This window comes from Pleurodeles waltl, chromosome 11, assembly GCF_031143425.1.
Source record: "Pleurodeles waltl isolate 20211129_DDA chromosome 11, aPleWal1.hap1.20221129, whole genome shotgun sequence".
NCBI classification, from domain to species: Eukaryota; Metazoa; Chordata; class Amphibia; order Caudata; family Salamandridae; genus Pleurodeles; species Pleurodeles waltl.
The window spans coordinates 830,014,634-830,036,584 of NC_090450.1; positions in this window are offsets into that span (position 1 = coordinate 830,014,634).

Below are 21,951 nucleotides of genomic sequence, written 5' to 3' on the forward strand. Positions count from 1 at the left end.
GATTTGTGCACTGTGTCCACTTTTAAAATAGCTTATTGCCATTTTTACTAAAACTGTGAATGCTATTGCTCTAATTCAAAGTTCCTAACTTACCTGTGTGGAGTACCTTGCATTTTATGTATTTACTTCAAATCTTGAACTTGTGGTTCTAAAAAAGAAATTAAAGAAAAGTTATTTTTCTGTATAAAAGCTATTGGCCTGGAGTTAAGTCTTTGAGTGTGTGTTCCTCATCTATTGCATTTGTGTGTACAACAAATGCTTAACACTACCCTCTGATAAGCCTACTGCTCGACCACAGTACCACAAAATAGAGCATTGGAGTTATCTAAGTTTACCACTATCTTACCTCTAAGGGGAACCCTTCGACTCTGTGCACACTGTCTCTCACTTTGAGATACTATATACAGAGCCAACTTCCTACATGTGATATTAACGGAATAAACAGACTATTAGGGTTCAGGGATGGGTGAAGTGTAGGTGTCATGAGGGGATTTTAGGGGTTGGGAATGGATGGTCTTTTGAGGATGTGAGGGGGTTAAGGATGAATGGTGTCTAATGGTGTTGTGGATTCAGCAAATTAAAAGCATCCAAAGTAATTAGGATATAAATCCAAATAATCTCCCCTGAAGTAAAGTACTGCAATAAATACCTCTGACAAATATGTTTCTGAAAGTAAAACCTGCAAATACAGCTAAATATGCATTTACACCTCAAAAAGAAGGATGCAAAAGCCAATTATTTTCAAACAGAATTCTATCAATTGGTGTCAACGAAATGGTAAATGCCATTCATCCTGCAAATTTCCATTAATTAGTTTAGGTGAAATGGTTTCTCAGTAATGGCATTCCATGAAATTGTTTTTCTATGAACTCACATAGGGCCAGATGTATCAAAGGATTTTACCCATTCTGTGTCTATGGGGAAAAGCTTTAGTACATATGGCCCATAATCTGTTACAGCAGGCAATGTCTATGAGAATAGATTGACAGCAATTCTAAAATCTGAACAGACATACAGCCATCTTTGGAATAGTCGTTCCCAGTGCTGCCAATTCTTTCATGGCCATCTCCAGAGCTGTGTCTTCCAATTTCTGTTTTCCTGTGACTTCATCTGTGAAGAGGAGATGTTTAGCTGTTTTTTACATGGTGTAGAGGTCGGCTGGAAGGGGTTTGCTTCACTGCTGTATGGTGGTTTATGGCTGCGTTTGTCCTGGCACATAGTTAATACAAAACAGTAAGCCGCAGAAAGGCATGATATCCTGTCCGTTTGCTTCTAGTTAATACCTTGAAGGTACTGCTGTGATATTGTCTGCCCTTGAAGGCTGTCTGGGTTGCATATTTTTACAGCATGAGGGGCGGGGAGAATCTGACTGCCCTCTACCTTAGGTGTAGTTTTGAGAGTTTGGATGCTCAAATTTAGTTTTTCTGGCTTTTATGAGAGTGGTTTGTGGCCCCTTGCACTTGTCATTTTGTTGGCCACTCAGCCTTGTTGTGGTTCTCTTTGGGGTGACAGAGGAGCACGGTAGTAGGCAAGTATTATTTCTTGTGTAATCCAGAGCTCCTTAGGTGAGTAATACGTGTTGGGAGAAGTGCATTACCTCTGTTTATATTCCTTGTTGATCTGGTCCCCCAAATCCATCCATCTGGAGTTAGGTATTCACTGATGCACAACAATGGACCTGGGGGCTGCTGTACTCCAGTGATAGTCCATACTGATCCTAGGTCTGTTGCGGCCTTCTGAAATGGGTTGTTGTGTTGTCCTGATCACTGATCTGCCTCCAGGCCTAGGCCTTGGGGTGTCAAATAGGTTTGTTGAGATGCTAAGTTTGGGGTGCAGGATATTTGATATTCATTCAGTCGGGGTGGTCTCTCTCTGGTGTATATCATTTAAAAGGGTCACCCACCTCAGTGTCTGCCCAGGCTGTTCTCTCAGGTAGGCCTCCATAGGCCTAGAGTGCCTCTCATTTTCACCAAGGGGAATGGGGCAGGTGGCAGCCTCCTTCTGCTTCTTTGTTAGTCTGACCCTGGTTTCTGTGCTTCTACGAGGGCCTGGGTTTCCTAAGGTATCAGGGTGTGCTGTTTTCCTGTGGGACACGAGACAACAGTCTGATGCAGCCTCTCTATCCAGACTTGTGTGCCTTCACAACATCATACGGTATAGGTCCTTGAATGGTCTCTTGTGTCTCCAGGTTGCCTCCTGATTCCGACCTCCTGTATTGATGGAAAGGTATGGCTAATGGTACAGTATTTATGTGGCACGTGAGTTCAGTCTGTTGTGGACATCCACTAGTTTAACCCAGTCTTCTCTCCCCTTTCTTTATGTTTCCTTAAAATCGATTATGAAGGCAATAATTTGTTACTTTCTCTTTATAGTCACAGTATTTTCATTTTGGTGGGCAGGTGGTGTCTATGTTTTTATATTTTTTTTATATGTGAAATTTATTTCACTGTGCTTGTCTTATCACTTCTGGTGTTCATTTTTTTGCAGGTATGTGGCAATATGTTGAATGTTATTATCTATCCGCCGTAATCAAAAACATGTAATTCTTTCTAATGCATCTAATTGATTAAATTATTTAATATATCAGTATCCATTTTATTTCATTAATTTTTTATATTTTCGTTATGATCAAGGTGGTTGTGAGATATTTGATTTTCCTTAATTTCCTTCCAGTGGTAATGTACTAGGTTGTTAACATGACCCAAAGTTTTTTTTTTTTTTTTTTTTTTTTAATCAGCAGAGAGTCTCCTCTCTGGATCTTTTAAAATAAGCACGTCATCCAATAAACTGAGGACACAATTCACAAAGATTTTTCCATCGCTTCAGTAGTTATGTTTTATTTGTCACTTAGGTTTGTCTTCTTCATAATTTCCCAGAATTAAAACACGCTTATTCAGATAAAATGTTTATGAATTTTGTCCTATCCCCCTTTTTAGGTTGAGCATAACGCACAAGCGCTGCTTTTCTGACGTGTTGGTGTGTAACTGGGCTTTTAGCCACGCCCACCTCACGCCCATCACTATCACTCGTTCATGGGCTTGCCCTTTAAAAATACTTTATGTTCATTGGTAAATGCTTTATGTTTATCCCTCATTGGGGCGGTTTAGTTACTGCCTTGGACATCGCCCCTGTTACATGGCTAATTGCACTTTTGTCGATATGTGTGACTGTGAGCAAACTTCTTTTGTTTGCTGCTTCATGCTGATGCTGTGGCGCTTTGAATCGGCTCTCTTACGCAAAACTGTATTATTTTCCTTTTTCAATTTTTGTGGCAAGAAAAGTCAGTTTAGGTGTTTATAACACTAAGAGCTCTATTGCGAGCAAATGCGAGACCCATTGCATTGCAAATGCTTGTTTAGAAGAGCTGCTTTGGGACTGTGCATCACCAAATTGCCAAAATTATTGCACATAACAGCCACCTAATTGTAACAACTAGAGCAAGTGTTCTTATAGATGAGATATGTTTGAACAGGACTCTTTTTGACTGAATTTGTGACATGATTCTATTTGAAATGCTAAAGAACAGTGTTGTCTTTTTTAAAATCTAAATTTGCTGTACTTTTATTTGACATCAGAAGAGAGTGTGTGCCAATGATTATATACTCAGGATTCTGTTGTAGTAACTGCTGAACACGAAGAATTAGTGTAAAATAGTCTTGTGATAGGAAGCTCATATTGTCCTGAGCAAAGATCTAATTGGTTTTATTTTCCTGAAAACTCCTGGTGTAAAGAGAAATCAAATGGAATACAGATTGCCTCTCTCTCTCTCTCTCTCTCTATATATATATATATATATATATATATATATATATATATATATATATATACATATATATATATATATATATATATACTCTTTGGAAACTGGAAATTGACTTGGGATCAGAACTAATGGGTGCACTTCCCTCAAAACCACATCTCCAGCCAATAAAAGTAGTTAATTTTGAAAAGCCTGACATAAACCATGTCTACAGTGTATTTAAACGTATCGCTAAGTCTGTTGAATGCCTCCTTTTTTCTTTTTTTCTTTTAATCAGCTTTACTATGCAATATATGAAAATCCAGTAAAATTCAATCAACACAAAAAGTAGTAAAAGTACAAAGCTAATAGGCAATATAAATATAAAAGCTGTTTACAATTTTGTGTCTATAAAGGACAAGGAAGGGCATGAAAGGGGAATGCAATTAAACATTTGAAGATCAGGTAGGTAGATATAATAATATATAAGCATAATGAGAAAAACTAGAACCATGTTTCAGAGAAAAGAACAGAGGAAAAAACTTACGGTGGTTTAAAATTCTCAGACCTAATGGATTGATCACATTGTTTAACCTTATTATTGAGAAAGTTAATTAATGTGGACCAATATAAATCTCTATTCACCAGAGGTATAAACAGAATCAAAAATAGTATCTAAACAATGATAATGGTAAAGGTGCAAAAGATATGCTAGAGGAGGATTTCCAGTTAATTTTAATTTGTTGAAAAGCTAATGCCAACATAAGATCAAATAATCCTTTGTCATGGGCATGTAATTCAATTTTATCTGATAGACTACCTAAAGAAATTGAGATAATTGACAAAGGGCATTTTATTCTAAAAATTAACTGAGAGTTGGGCCCAGACCTTTTGCCAAATAATAGCAGTAGGGGGGGGGGCATAAAAAAAGAATATGGAGCAAATCTTGAGTAATGAATATTGAGTAATGACATGACCAACAAGCAGGGCTAGACGTGATACCAAACTTGGCTAAGGATGTTGGTGTATGATATAACCTGTGGTAAAGAAAAAACATAGATTAAGTGGTAGAGGCTGATCTTGAAGTTTTAAAGATTCTGGCCATATTTTAATCCAGAAAAAACAGCCCAGTCACTTCCCAAATCAGCTTCCCAAGTAAGTTCTAGTTTGGCTTTAGGATGAAAGGGATCAGGTGAGCAAAAATATTTGTATATAAGAGATGCTTTAGGATTAAGAGATAAATGTGAAAGTGAATCTGGGGCAGAAGAGGAAAGAGGTATGAAGTCTAATGGGAAGAACAGAAAATGTTTAAAACTGTCTCCATAAGGATTAAAAATTTGTGCAAAAATGATCGAGGACAGTCAAACATCACTAGAAGTTGAGGAAAGGAACAAAGATTAAGTCAGTCAAAAAGATCTTGAACCCAGATAATTTCTCTAGTTCTCCGAGATTTCCAATATAAGGGTCTATTATTAATAGTTATAAATTTGTTATACCATAGCAGGGATTGTAAAAAAAGTGGCTCTAATTGATATTTTTATTTGATATTAGGGACTCAATAAACAGCAAGTATGTTTAAAAAGTGGTGAGGAAATAATGTTATTTATCAAAGAAAAAGTAAAAATGTCCTTACTAGAGAAAGGTGCAAATAATGTTAGTTCAATGTCAAGCCACAAGGGAGTAAAAAGAGAGGGAGCAGAAGAAACCCATGTGGTAGCTTGTTTCAAACGAAAAGCTTTATGATAAGTCAGAAAATCTGGAAAATGTACCCCTTCATTATCCTTAGCTTTTTTAGGAAGTAAAAGAGAAATTTGTGCTTTTTTTCTTACTCCAAATGAATTTGGAGAGAAGTGAGTACATTTAAAAAAAAAAAAAAGTATCTGGCTGGGGTCATAGATAAAACGTATAAAACAATGAGTATAATCATCATTTTTATGAAGTCCATACAACCCCATCATGATAAATAAATAAAGAGGAATCCAGGAGGACAGTAGTTTGTCAATTCTAGTGACACAGTCCTTCAAATTTACTTTAACGGATTCTAAAACTGAGTTAGTAAACCAAATGCCCAAATATTTGATTTTAGAATTATTCCAATGAAACCCAGTGGAGTCAAAGGAATGCTTAGTTTAGTAAGGGACAGAATTTCCGTCTTCTCTGAATTAATTTTATAACCAGAGACAGATGAAAAACTCAAAAGCTCCTTAAGCAAAGCAGGTATGGATATATCAGGATTAGAAAGGAAAAGAAGAATATCATCTGCATAGGTGGATAGTTTTAAATGTTTATCACCATATTGAAAACCCAATATAAAAGTGTTTTCATGGATACGAGGAGGAAAGGTTCAAGGGCTAAAACAAATAAGAGGCGATAAAGGGCAACCTTGACGAACCCCTCCTTGGAAGGAAAAATAGTGAGATACACAACTGTTAATTAATACTGCAGCCTGAGGATCTGTGTAAAGCAAAGATATGAGAGATATAATTTTGGGTCCAAAGCCATACCATTTCAATACTTTGAGGTAAAAAGAACAGCTTAATCTGTCGAAGGGTTTCTCAGCATCTATAGAAATAGCTGTGAGAGGATAGGAAAAGGGCTTTATTTAATACATTAAAAATTAACTAGAATTATCTGTGGTTAATTTACCTTTAACAAAACCATATTGTTCTTTATCGATTAATTTGTGCAAAAAGGCTTCAATACGAAGAGCTAGTAATTTGGCAAAAAATGTATAATCTACATTAACAAGAGATATAGGACAATAGTTCTTGCATTGTGTAGGATCTCATCCATCTTTATCTATTGGACAGATAGCAGCTTCCTGAAAAGTACCACCAGCCTTGCCAGCAAGGAAGAACAATTGAAAGAGTTGTAGAAGTTTAGGCATAAAAAGACTGGAGAAACATAGATACAATTCTATAGTAAACCCATCTGGACCAGGTGCCTTCCCTTTTTTCAGTGTGTTAAGGGCTTTGAGTGATTCTGTGAGCAATAAATCAGCTTCAAGAAGATAAAAATTCAATAAAGACTGAGAAGGAGGAGAAACATTTTTAAGATAAGAGTCAATAGAAGTAGAATGAATGGGATGTTCCGCAGTATATACATTTTTGTAAAATTTTGTGAATTCAGTTAAAATGTCACAATCTTTAAATAAAAGTCCCATCTGATGATTGAATGGATTCAATAAAAGAGCGTTCTTTACGAATTTTCAAATAATTGACTAAAAGTTTTCCTGATCTATTACGACCACCATAACAACGGGCACTACTACGGAAAAATATGGAGGAAGCGTGATCAGTTGATTTTTTTATTATTATTAAAAGCTAATTTGGCCTGAACTAGTTCATCTAATGAAGAATCTGAAGCTGATGAATATAACTTATGTTCTAAACATTTAATGTTAGATAGTAAGAGTTTCTGCTGATGAGCAAAAATCTTCTTTTTTTTTTTAACAGAATCTATGATAAAACCACGAGCTGATGCTTTAAATGAATCCCAAAACAACTGGGGAGATGTATCAGAAGTAGAATTAAATAAAAATAATTCATTAGTGAAAGATACAAAGGAAGAAGAAAAGTTTGGATCCAACAAAAGTGCATTATTGAATCTCCACCTAGGAGACTTGGGATGTGATCGAACTAGACCTAAATCGGCAACAACTGGGGCATGGTCAGATATGACTATAGGTTCAATAGAGGCAGAGATAAGGTTCTGCGTTAGTTATTTGCTAAGAAAAATATAATCTAGGCAAGAAAGACAACCATGTGGGGGATGCATTAAAGGAATACTCTTGAGCAGTGGGATTATGTAATCTCCATGCATCAGCTAAAGAATTCTGGGAAATGGTGGAGTGGAATTGCTTATGAGATTTATTTGGAAGAAAACAAATTTGAGACTTCTGGTCAATAAATGTGCCATAATCTGATTACAATTACCACCTAAAATAAAAAACTCCTCTTTATGTTGAAGACATTTCTTAGCAATATTAGGCCAGAGCAAAAGATCTGGTTGAGTTGGGCCATATATATTAAGAACAGTTAATGGAATATCATTTATTAGTAATTTTACAAACAACCATCTACCTTCAGAACCATTTTCTTGAGACACAACAATACAATTCAACTTTTTGTGACATAAAACGACTACTCAGTTTTTCTTAGTAGATGTAGGAGAAACAAAAACGTATCCCACCCAATTTCGCTCAAGTTTTCATGCCTCCTTTTCTGTAAGATGAGTCTCTTGCAAAAGCACTAAATCTGGATTGTAAGAGGCAGGGTGAGATAAGATTCTCTGTCTTTTCACAGGATTAACAAATCCTTTCACATTCCAAGATATTACTCTGAATATAACCGACATAAAACAAATATAGAACTACACGACCTTCAAAAATGCAAAAATTTTAAATGAAGACAAAAAAACTTTCGGGAAAAGAAAAAGAGAAGAATACAGGAAATGAGGAAAATAACAAAGAAAAGAGAAGATGGGAAGGAAAAGGAATCGAAAACAGTGAAAGATGACAGTACATGTCAAACGACGACTGAACAACGTACCTTATAGGAATCAAGAAAGAAATGGGGAGTGGTAACACACAGGAGATAGCACGACCAACAATAAGAAATGGGCCACACCGGAACTTCCCATGGGAGCATATGGGACACAAAGACATGAGAGACCACGATGTTCTTTAACAAGCTTTAAAAACAATAGAATCCATTGCAGGGATCATCCCATCTAATAATCATGTCCTAGGGCGATCCATAAAGTTGACAAAAATCTCCTGAAGTTCCGATGCGGCACAGGGTTCCGCGATCAAGCGGCCATCTTAGGTGGCATCCTAGCCACGCCCCTCTTCGCAGACCTCCTAATAATAATTTTAAAGATGTTGTGTGCAGTTAAGCCTGGACTGCTGTATTAGTGTACTTTAATTTTCAAAATCACTTTTTTTAGGTTCAAGTATGTTTTTTTAACTTAAATTCTGCATTACAATCACCCTCAGGACCCATGTCTCTGGACCTTACTGACATAGGTCATAAGATATGCATTGTTACAAAAAACAGTCCTCCCCCCTCTTTGCCCCTGTTCCCCAACCAGAAATACTCCCCTGTCGCCACTGTCTCCCCGTGCCCATTATTTGTTGGCCCCTCTTCAAATCCATTAGGTCAGTACTCCCCTCCTCGACTGGTTTTATGGGGACAGGGTTTCAGCTATGTGTTCTTGAACGGGTGTATTGTGGAATAATTGTTATCCAATTACAAGTCATCTATGTTGTTCAGCACTCGTAAAATAAGAGAAATAGGAGCTACTAAAAAGTGGTATTGTTGCCCCTTTTAACTTTTACCCCAATGGTTAGGGAGGGCCTAAGGAGGATACCTGCACCCACTAGCTACTGCTAGGCATAAATATGGTATCCCATCATAACACTTTCTGGACAGGCAGAAGAGAAGAAGAGACTAGACCTGTTATCTGTGACCTGATAGAAGCCCTAATAGACTTTACCTGCTCCCTCTTGTACTCAGAACAAAGACATTGACCACAAGGGCTAGCTGGCTGACATCCTGGTTGGCTACAGGGACACTCAATCTTCAAGAGGCCATTTTCCTGAAGTGCCCAGCTGATCAGTGGCAAATTACCTTGACTGGACTTTGCTGTTGGGTTCAGCCTGATACCTCAAGAGTCTCTAAGTAGCCTCACCTAATATCATGGTGCCATAAAAGTGTACTCCTGTTGTTGTTTGGTCACCAAAAGATAGTTGGAAACTTTGAAAAATGTTTGCTTCAGAGCCTCAGCAGTATGGGCTGCAAAAAGTATCCAACCTGCAGTTCCACAGTGTCAGATTGAATTTCAGCTTTGTTCCATGCGGACACGTTTGCCCTGCCACAAAATTAGAGTCTCTTCCCGTGTTGAGACTTGGAAGATTTTTTGACCAAAACCTGAAAAGCTGCAGAGCTTTAGCGGGACCAACTGGCTTTCAGAGTTTGACCTGTGGTTCCACAAAAGTGGCTACAGATTCAGTTTTGGCCTGCTCAAAGAGGATTTTTAGCCTCAAAAAGTGACAAAATCCCCTTCTATGTTGGGACTTAGAAACCTTTTCAAACATTTTGATTTCCAGACCATCATTGGGACCACTCCATTTGTTGTATCTGATTAGGAAACCACTGTGGTTGGCCACAAATCATGCCAGGTCTCAGTCTATTGCTTCCATAAGACTATCATTGGTGCATTGTGCTTTTTGTCTCTAAATTCACTTAATTACTTAATGCTTTAAAAATTAATATCTCCAGTGTCTCTTATTGGACTTTTATAGCGTTGGTATCATTTTATTACACTTTACTCTACTTTTCTAACTCAGTTTGGGATTATTGTTGTTTGATGTTTTTAGATACTTATACATTGCCCTAGACTAAGCCTGTCTGCTCTCTCTTGTACCTACCAGGCGGCTGAACTCAGAAAAATGTTGGGACTTTGATGGATCACCCTGACGAGATTTGTAATTATTCCTTTATGTGGGCAGCCACTCATCCCAAATATTGATACAATTTTCTACACTTGTAGAACAAACTGGGCAAGTCTGTCTGCTAGGTTAAGAAAAGAGTGTTAAATAAAAGATACGAAATAAGCAAAGAACCCTTCCTTTCGAATGCCATCCACGTTTTGGATATAATTATAATTACATGAGGGCTTAAGGATGGGAAAATGTAGAATCTCTAGGTGTTGAAGGCACACTGGGTATGGACCCTTAAGCTGCTACTGGTAATTTAGGAAAAACCTTGGTGAAAATGTTTCCCATAATTGATTCAAGTTTGTCTGGTACAAAACATGCTGCTTATTTTACAAATTGCTTACCAAGCATGAGGTATTTGGATACATGCTTCTTTCATGGGGGCTAATTTCTGATTGAATCACTTTTCTCCTTCTCCTATGTGAATGTCCTTACACTCAACATGCAGCTCATCTGTGATAACTGACTTTTTTCATACCAAGACATTTACTGAGGCAGTCCTCTTACTCGACTACCTCCAAGATATTGGTGACTGATCTGAAAGCTTCATGACATTTAGCACAACCTGCATTCAACAATTTGTCTGTACAGTCCTTTTGCCATGTTCCAGTACTTCTGTTCCTAAGTTTAGATTCATTTCATGTACATCAAACTTTTCTTGACATTGCTGATGTGGATAATGTGTATTTGACTTGCTTCTTCTTACTTATCCTATGTCTGCCTGTTGATTTTCTTACCACAAGGTTACGAGTCCATTCCCATGACAAAGGCTGTTAGATGGTATCTATGTCACAGAAAGGCATTCCAAGTCATCAGGCATGGTACTGTTATATTTGTATGCAGTTAATTGGATGGATGGATGGATCCTCCTGCTGTCCTAGTTTGGACTCTTGCTCTGAGCAAGACTGCTGGTTTAGAGATAACAGTAATTTTGTTTGTAGGCGACTGAGTCTTTCCTACAACAAACCGCAACTGTTGTCCCAACCTCACCGGCTCACTAGCAGCACCTCACCCGAAACACAATAGTAAAAGGTGATTTGTGGCAGCCGCTTACGCATGGACTCAAAGTAAGATATCTCAGGGTTGTCGTGGTTAAACGGAGATTACCCTTTTCTCACAGATATATTATGTCTCACACAAACAAAGGCAATAACACAGATGCAGTGAAGTTATAATAGTTTTTATTTAACATAACTGCAATTTGCGATAAGTTGCATGAACTGCAATGATTAGGATAATGAATATACCAAGAAACAGTATTGTGAAGAAGGGAGTCATGGTTATAAAGACCCCCACCATTTTTGCAATATATGAAAGAAATATATATATATATATTTGTATGTAAAGATGGAATATGCCCTAATACCCTAATATCCTAATGAGAATAGGCCTAACCTCCTACCTAAAGGAGAGCTGGGTTTGCTAAACCTAATCTGCCAAAACCGTGTCCATGAGTGGAGCCCTCAACCCTCGTTACCTTGGAATGAGGTCTCTATCTCAGACTCCGTAGGGACACGAAGACTGGGTCAGCGTCAAGACGACTGCAGCATCGGTATCAGCGATGGTGGCGATGCCCTCTGGTCGGAATCCCTCTGATTATCTGTCTAAAGTGTGATGTATTTATACAGATCTACAAGGTCCCCTGACGTAGGTGTATTCCAAAACAATAGATAACAGGCATGCTTGGGACGGCAATTAATATCAACAATCCCTCGAAAGTATAGAGAGGGAAAATCCCTAAGTGTGAACACCTACTGTTTGTTTGTCTTTCATGTTTGAACTTGACGCCTTGGCGCAGTGACACTGATGATAAAACTCATAACAAGTGGCCTAACTATAAACAAGGCAGCCATCTTAGAGGAAATAAAGAATTAAATGGGCTAAGACAGAGCAAGCTAAGTAGGTTAAAAGTCACTTGGTGACGGGGGCACAAGTTTACAAGCCTACGGCTAAGCTAACTCCTGCTATCCCGTTAAAACAAACTAGGATTCACTACACCCTCCCCATTGCCGTAACAGGTATGATGAAGGTACAGGAACCCAAACGCTAAAAAAGCTGCTTCTGAACTAAAGGCCAAAGGCAGAAACAAGCGAATAAAAGAAGCTAATAATAAAAATCGCTGTGTGTGAAAAACACGTTAAAAAAAAAAAAACGTCTAAAAACACATACAGAGATGTTAATATCAACTATGACAAGTACAGCAAATGTTTATTATAATTGCATAATTTGGAATAGGGAATGGTAAGCAAATTTATCAAATTATGTGTTGTACGCAGGATCTTGAAGAATGTCATCGAAGTCACCAGTCAGGGACCTCAAAAATTAGTCAACATCGTCCGAAGTAAAGTCTAGTGCTGGAGGGACAAACGGATCCACAGAGCAGAAGTGATCCATATTCACCGGTGCATCGATACTTGCAGCAGTGTCCTCATCCATGTTAGATCTTATAACGGAAGGCTCATAGGTGGCCTCGCGGAGCAACCTCAGTCTCAAGGGGCATGACCGTGTATGAACCCTCATCGGGGACATCAGCAGTTCGTGGTCCACAGGAGATGTTGGTGCAACAGCAAGACAGACCATAGGCAGATGTTCAAAGAGACACCATATGCAGCGGAAGACCGGTGGTACACACCAGAGAAGTGGCCGGAATGACAATGACCAGTCAAGTTCCAGTTCCACCAGAAAAGGTGCACCGAAGATCCGAACCATGCGCTCACGGCACAGTGGAGTTGACGGGAGCGGCTCCATTGCTCTGTGGTGCTGGAAAGAAATAGCAGTAGTAGTCCGCCAATTAAAGCCAAAATAATCGGAAAGCCACCAAACACACTGGAAAAGAGAGAATGGATGGCTGATGGGATGACTCCGAAGACAGTCTGGAAGATGGACACGAAACCAGACCCGACAGCCTTAAAGAAATGCACAATCCCAGTGGTGCTTGAAGCATTGAATATTCTGGACACCAGCTCTCCAAAGTGTTTGGGGAAATCGGTATTTAAAAGGGATTGTATCTCGGCTGATGATCTCGCAATCTGGAGAGCATACGTCTCTTTTGCGGAAGTCAAGGCGACCTGTTTCTGAAACAATAGCGCCTTTAGTCTACTCAACTTGTCATAGTTCATATTAATAGTATCTATGTGGGGCCACATGTCAGATACTTTTATCTCTCGTGTGGGGGGAAACAAAATATGTCCACAACACGTAACGACCTTCGTGACTGAGATTGCGAAGGCAATTCCAGGTCGCAAGCCGCAACAGCTTTGATCGTTCAGTAGAACATAACTTCCATTGGAAAGTACATGAAACACTGGACGAATCAAGGGGACGGGAGTACCCTTCAGAAAACAGGCCAAATTCGCGACCCCCGCATTGCAAAGACCGTGAAGAGACACCTGTTTGCAGATAATTGAATGACGAACAGCAGTCTCACATTCACTTCCGCTAAGAAAGACCTCCTGTTCACCGTTCAGACATTTATAGTCAAAGGGCAACTCCCACTCTTCCTTAATAAAGCTATCTCCTAGACGCTCATATCGTCCCACGGCAAGATGTCTCAGGCAGCTCGAGAAACGAAACGTTGAAATCTGTAAATTAATAATGCCATGCAAGAGCCAGATAGTTGAAGGACTCTCTGCTACTGTGAAGGGCAACTTATCTAACTTTTCTACTTGAAGCAGGGTGAAACTAGCCTCCCTTTTAGCCATTGTCTCTTGTACCCTGGAAAAATTAAAAGCAGTGAATAGTTCACTCCCATTAATGTACCTCCATGGAATGTGGCCACTTTTCAGTGTCTGTAATGTCCAACCCAGCTGCATGATGGAACGTAGCTGCGTTTGCCCATGATATAACCGGGACAAGTCTGTCTGAGTGATATCAATAGCAGACGACACTATATTTGATAGTGTATAAATCCTGTTGGACAGCGTGTTCATGCCATTGTCGACAACAGCTAATGTTTTTTTCAAATTTTCTTTATCGAGTTGCCTTAAACGTGCAGCAGCCTCAATCTGGGAAAGTTTCCAAATTTCATTGTACATAGCATATAAAAACCGTTTCGAACGTTGTTTTCTAGGACCTAACAGGAAATCCTGTAAGTCTATACTGTCAGAAAGAGTGTTCAGGTGTTTCTTAACCGCTGTTAACATGTTTGTCTGCACCCATTGCTGGCACAGCTTACCCACACTGTATGTCGTAATTATACCTGTATGTTGACCTGCTAGAAAGTGAGGGTCAGGCCTGTGAATGGAAAAACCCCCTGAAGAGTTCAAGAAACGCTTTTGACACTCATCAGTGTCGGTGGGCCATACCAACCACCCGCCGGGACGAGAAAGTGAAGAATTATAGGCACCAGCCTTAACCATTGCATCTAGCCTGTCTTCCAAGACATTAAGAAAGTGTTGCCAATCTTTAAATTTTGTAGGAGTAGGGATACTGGGTGTGTTCATGTCTTTAATTTTTGCTAACCCTAGACAGGATGTCTGCTCTATAGTGTCATTTAAGAAAATCATTTGCACAGGAATCAGGCATGCCCGAAACAAAGCCTCTTTACCCTGTATCTGCCAATCTTGTGTTCCCCATACACTTTTCAAATCAATAGTGTTTTTCCAATATTCGTAACCCTCAGGCGAGAGCCGGGAAATGAAGGGATCTGAATAAATCAGTTTTGTATCTGTTAGCAAAAGTTTACTAATATGTGCCGGAGGTATTTTAAAATAATACGACTCTGCTTTCCTTGTATCATGCCCAGAAAAGTATGTAAATTTATCGCTGTAATACTTTGGACTCCCCACCTGTGGTGTTGAACAGTGTTCCCACTGTGTGTAGTTCAAGAGAGGCCTATATCTAGTCGCACGGTGTAGGTAGTGATGTCCCCAATTGTTATAGCAGAACATTTCCCCATAATTCATTGTATAATCATATACATCATCACTTCCAAAAGCGGAATAGTCCTTCATTTCAGCTAGCATGGAATCAACTGTTTGGACATCCCAATCATCAGAGACAACATTAGGTGTAATAACATCAGACATTGAAATTTTGAACACGTATGGAACACGTATGGTATTTGAATTATCTCCGTAGGCCCGTATATATCGCATTTATCGTATTTGTCCCACACAATCCCATCAGTAATTGGTATAGCTGTAATATTCACAGGGGACAAATCTCGTCGGACCTTATGTGAAGAATGATGCAGTGTTAAAATTTCATCAACAGGCTCCACAGAGGAGCGATCAGGAATATAGTGACCATTAATCAGCAAAAAGAAAACAGTCACAAAACCAACCCATAAAAATAATGCAATAAATGTCAAACAGAACCATAGATAGTTCCATGGGTATATCAAATAGTTCTTTTTAAGCCATCGATACAGCTTACTACTTTTTGAAAGTTTGTCAGACACAGTTGAGGAGGAATCCATAGAAAAATCATCAATGTCAATGAAATAGCCAGAGGAAGTCTCTGCAAACACAGGACCCGCTGAATTCTGATCCACCGCTCGTGGAGGCTCTTGATAGACAACGTCATCAGTCGTGGAAGTGTTCGTATAAAACACAGCCAAATCTTGAAGCGGGGTGGTCACCGAGGATGTGACTGGAACCAACAAAAGTTCATTTTCCGCCCTCCCCATGGTCGAGGAAGTGTCTGGAACAGCAGTTGACATAGTTGCATAGTCAGTAGTAGCGATGTTCATCCCACTATGTAGATGGATGTCCTGTTGGGTAGTGTTAGGGGATCGGGAACCACCCAAGGGACCTCCTGGTCTACTGTGAAGAATCGGCCACATGGTGTAATTTGATGTCATCAATGGAGATGAATCTATTCGATTTAGAACCGGATAATGGTGGTAGGATGACAGTCCTGGTGCCTTTTATTCCCAAGACCGGTACAGGTGCTCTGTATGATGGACCGAACTCCTTTTTCACAGCAATCTTCTCACGAACCAGATCCCCAACTTTAGGAATCCAGCCAGTCGAAGTTTTCGCCAATTCCCTTATTCCTAAGGTGGCAGCACTTGCAGATGATTTATCATCACAAAATTGTTGAAGCTCCTGTAAAACAGTGAGACGTTCTTTTATGTCAAATGGTGTTTCTGCTGCCACCATACCAAGGGCATCAAGATCGGGGACATTCATAGGTATCCCAAAGAGAACCTCATATGGAGACTTTCCCCCCAAGGACCGTCTTGGCAGATTATTCAGTGCTCTCTGGACCCCATATAGGTGGTGTAACTAACTGCGGCCTAAACCTAATACTCGAGCCGTTAAGGACTGCTTTAGATCACGATTCCGCCTCTCCACGACCGAATTTCCCTCGGGATGGTATGGTGAGGAGTAATGTAGTTCAACACCCATCGTCCCCATGGTGTCCCTAAATGCCTTAGAGGCAAATGCAGGACCCTGGTCCGAATGGAATGCTGCAACCGCATATGTACCGATAAAGATCAGCAAGTCTTTTATAACAGTCCGAGCGTCAGCCGACCTCTGTGGCCATACCCACAGGAATCTAGAACAGGAATCTACAGCCACTAAAATGTATTTGTATGCACCATCAGGCTGTAAGGGACCACAACGGTCTAGGTACACACACTGGAGTGGCTTGTCTGACACTAAGAGGGATGTCTGAGGAGGGCGTTTGATATTAGAACCCTTAATCTGCTGACAAATGTCACAACAAAGGACATACTGTTTAGTCTGTCTGCATAGATCAGGCCACCAGTATTGCTGCTGTAAAATTGTTATTGTGGCCTGTAAACCAGCATGTGCAGAAGCAACACCCTCATGTGCGGCCGTAATCAGCTCTAGTCTCTGGTCTTCATTGGGGATCACTCGATCTCCAACCCCAGGAATTGTTGTATAAGCAACATTCTGTGCACTGATATGGTAAGTATAGTTTGTAGGGTATCCTTTCGGAAGGGTCTTGCCTGCAGCCGAAGCTTTAACGGCAATCAGTATTTCATTATCCAATCTCGTCCGAGAACGAGTCACTGCAGCCACAGAAGCCGTAGCTACTGATGCTTTGGCTGCTTCATCAGCCAATGTATTACCGGCAACGTGTATTCCTACACGCTGGTGTCCTAATGTATGAACTACATGGACACGTGGTAGCTTATCCTTAAGATCAGCCACCCTTCCCCACAATATTTTTTGTTTAATGGTGTTCCCTTTAGAATCTCTAAACTCGTTCAGTTTCCAATGATTGAGATATTCATTGTATGACTGGACGCAGTAATATGAATCACAGACTATCAAAGTCTGGCTTCCTGCCTCAGTATGTTCGAGCGCTAGAAGAAGAGCCTTAAGCTCAGCCAACTGGGCTGTGCAGTCCCCTAGGGTCTGCATGTAGGTATTGTGAGGGTGGAAAACACCATCTTCCATCACTCCACACACGGCTGCGCAAGCTGCTGAGTATTGATGTTTAGTACCTATAGCCGGTTGTGCTGATCCGTCAGTATAATAGATAGTATCATAACTGTCTAGTGGCAAAATATTTAGAGGAGCGGGGTACTCCTGTTCATACTGGAGAAATTCTTGTGTCTGAAGTCTTGGGTCAAATACATAATCAACATCAGTGGCGGTCAGAGACGTTGCCCATTGAATCCAGCGTGGATGTAATGCCTTAGCATTCGGAACGCTCGCTTTAGTGACAGCCTCTAAGGCCGGCACCGGGGAGACAACAATAATGCGTTTCCCCTGGGCAAGTGGCCTCTCCTTTATGACGGCCATCTGAACCGCTGTCAGAATCTTTTCTGTAGGTGCAAAACGTTTTTCAGCATAAGTGTGATTTATATGCTATCGGCACTGTTTCACCCTCATTAAAGGTGACATAAGTAAACCCAAGGGCACCAGCAATTATTCTGATGACCAAATTAGTTTTATTGTCACATGTGTGTAAGTGTTTAGCATCAAGCATGTCCCGTTGCATATCCCTAAGGATATGTGTGTGTTCAATCGTCCATCGTCTGCTAGAAAAATTGGGCTGTATTAAGTCATAAAGTGGCTTGATGCGTTCTTCATAATCTAGAATGTATGTTCTGCCAAAATTGAAGACACCCAGTAATTACTGTATTTTAAAATAATACGACTCTGCTTTCCTTGTATCATGCCCAGAAAAGTATGTAAATTTATCGCTGTAATACTTTGGACTCCCCACCTGTGGTGTTGAACAGTGTTCCCACTGTGTGTAGTTCAAGAGAGGCCTATATCTAGTCGCACGGTGTAGGTAGTGATGTCCCCAATTGTTATAGCAGAACATTTCCCCATAATTCATTGTATAATCATATACATCATCACTTCCAAAAGCGGAATAGTCCTTCATTTCAGCTAGCATGGAATCAACTGTTTGGACATCCCAATCATCAGAGACAACATTAGGTGTAATAAGATCAGACATTGAAATTTTGAACACGTATGGTATTTGAATTATCTCCGTAGGCCCGTATATATCGCATTTATCGTATTTGTCCCACACAATCCCATCAGTAATTGGTATAGCTGTAATATTCACAGGGGACAAATCTCGTCGGACCTTATGTGAAGAATGATGCAGTGTTAAAATTTCATCAACAGGCTCCACAGAATAAGAAACCGTATTGCTAATCGACAGCAATGATTTATTTGACAAAGGGTGGAATCTAGTCTGCGGGTAAAATAGATCCTCTAAATGTTGTCCCCAGCGTCCGTCATCTGTTTACTCATTGGCTTTTTTTATTGTGTCTTTGGCTGCTGGCCGAGTTTTGCTCGGGGTAACTTGTTCCTGACATGTTTGTGTGTTTTCGACAAAAAATTTAAAAAAGCCCGAAAGTATTGCACCCTAATAACGACGACCTAAACGGCTTAGAATGGGGGCCTCTTCATTTGGTGCCATAGTCCATAAATGCTGCCAGGTTTCTTAAGATCATTACGTCCAACTACTTCGACGATAAAATTGAGACCCACGCTTCAGTTTCTTTATTCAAGTGACTTCATACTTCTTTGACACCTCGTACCCGCACTCTCGTGTCTTATATATTTACTGTTCTATATATTCAGTTAAAAAAATGTACTCCATGGAACTAATTTTGAGGTGGAAATGTTTTGCTTTGCTGTCAGCAGGACATAGACTTCTGACCCCTAGAGTGGCATACAAGTGGCTGGCAGTATGCGCGTGTTGATCAGGAAGCTCGCAGTGCATTGGCTGAACAGATAAAGCTATTTTAGGTCACTCGGTGATGTAAATGTGTTTCCTCTTCTCTCCATCTCACCCCTGCAGTTCCCAGAACCGAATAACAGTTCTGCCTGTCCTCTTTATTTCTGTTTTATTTTTAACTTTGGTTGACAGATGCTTTTTAACATTTTGACCTTTAAAAAAAAAGCACGTGGTGCAACCGAAAGCTGTTTTCCACGTTATGAAAGAGTTCACGTATTTATACGTGTGAAGAATAGTACTATAAATGACAACACTTAGCAGATCTGCGTGTGAATTTTTATGCAGCTGAAAATGTCAGGGTCCAATAGAGTTGTGGAATGTATTCATGTTTTTTTCTGGAACTGTACCGGCAGTCTCTGATTCTAAGTGGTGTTAAGGAACACATAGTTCTTCCATATGGTGGTAGGCTGTTCAAAAGGCCAGTGGGTCAAACGGATTGAAAACAATGACGTGAATTACTTAGCTTTTTCCAGGTGTACCTTTGCTTAACGCCAATAAACAATATTTGGTAGATTTTCAAAATGGATGGCCTGAAACACGAGTAAATGCTCATGGTGAATCTGCGAGTAATCTTTGCCTTGATGGTAAAATATGGCGCACAAGTTTGCACTGAATTTAGACCAGTGAGAGTGGACACGAGGGGTCAAAAGAAGTTACTGGGAAATACAGTGAAGATGACATGACGGCCCACATGGGGATTCATTCTACTAGGGCAGTTAATCCACATTTAGGCACAAACACGGCATTCCAGAATATGAGCGATACTTAATGCACCCCATGTGTCTTCCCCTGCACGATTATTATTTTAAACTTGGCTGCCACTTTACAGGGGAAAATACCAAGACCTTAGACTTGAAGAAAATGCACAATACTACTGTATGCTGTTACCCTCAATTGTGAGGTGCGGAAGTCAGAATAAAACGGCACTACCTCAGGTGGTAAATAAGGCATCCGGCGCAAAATTAACACAATAAATACCGATCGATTTTACAATAAGGCCCATACTCATCTTCAGTGAGCACAAACATTTATTTGGAAGTGCATTTTCCACAGTTAACTTTACACCTTCATATGTATGTAAATGTAAAGAGAAAGCACAGAATTGCGTACAATTCGAAGGGGATTTGTAACGCTGTTTTTAGTAAACGAAAAACTAGAAACAAATCAAGGGTACTCTGCGCAGTCTAAAAAGGACACAGGTTGCAGCCATAAAAACGAGCTTATGTAATCATTCTTTGAAACTTAGATTACTTGTGCACACCGACTCACACGAAAATAACGCAGCTGTTTCTTGGAAACGCTTGTGACTTAGCCAAACACAATTTAATTATGACGACGCAGGACACTAAACTGTACGTGCCATGATTTAGAAGACATTTTAAAGAGTACCAACAACAAAGTGGTTTGTAGAGTGCATAATGGTATTATCTACCGACACACAGGAGACCCTGATCTGTAAAATCAGGATCTGTGGATACGGCTTGGACAGTGGAAAATCTGACAGTCCCATGGATATTCTGGAGACCTAAATCTAGATTCAGGGGTCTTCAGCACCCCCCCCCCCCCCCCCCCACTGTTAAAGGTTTTGAGCAGTCAGAGAGATTTTCAATGGTTTTTCAGTCACAGCAGGTTTGATATCTTTGATATCTTATCTTTGGAGAAAATGAATACTGGAGTAAGAGTGAAAATAGGGTGGTGGTATTTAACAAGTGGAGAAAAACACGGCCAGATTTATCAGCCCAAAGTCACTTTTGAAAATGCACGTTTCCACGAAATTGAATCGGGTTAATAGGCTGCAATGTAGAGAACGCTTATGTTTTACGGTGTAGAAATGCACCTGAAAATCTACAAGTGCTGTAGATTTATTGGCATACTGAAGGTGACGTTTGTGAATACCAAAAATGTATACTTTTAGGCAGGTGTAGATTTCCAGCTGGTCCCTACAACACCCTCTTTTCCCCAAAGAACAGCATCTAAACGTGTTCTAAAACTACATTTGAATTTTTTCCGAAAGTACATTTTAAGTTATAGTCTATCTAGCCTTGTCATGAATATCAGATATAGCAAATAAGCTGTTCTAAAGTAATTCAAAACCCATGTATTTGTTGTGAAACATTTACTTGAAATATTTTTCAACAAAGAATAACAGGGAGAACGTAGATGTGCATGGTATTAAATTACAGGAGTATGAATTACCCATCACCCTAGGCCTTCACCACAACATCTATCTATCTATCTATCTATCTATCTATCTATCTATCTATCTATCTATCTATCTATCTATCTATCTATCTATCTATCTATCTATCTATCTATCTATCTATCTATCTAGGAAAGTAGCCTCTTTCTAGCATGGTTACCCACACTTTTGGCTTGTTTGTCTGTGTGGTTGACTGTGTCTACTGGGATCCTGCTAACCACGACCCCAGTAGTTATGCTCTCTCCCTTAAATTATGCTTACTGCATACTGTTAGTTCAGTATTTCACCAAAAATTGTGATACTGGTCCCCCCCTTATAAGTCCCTAG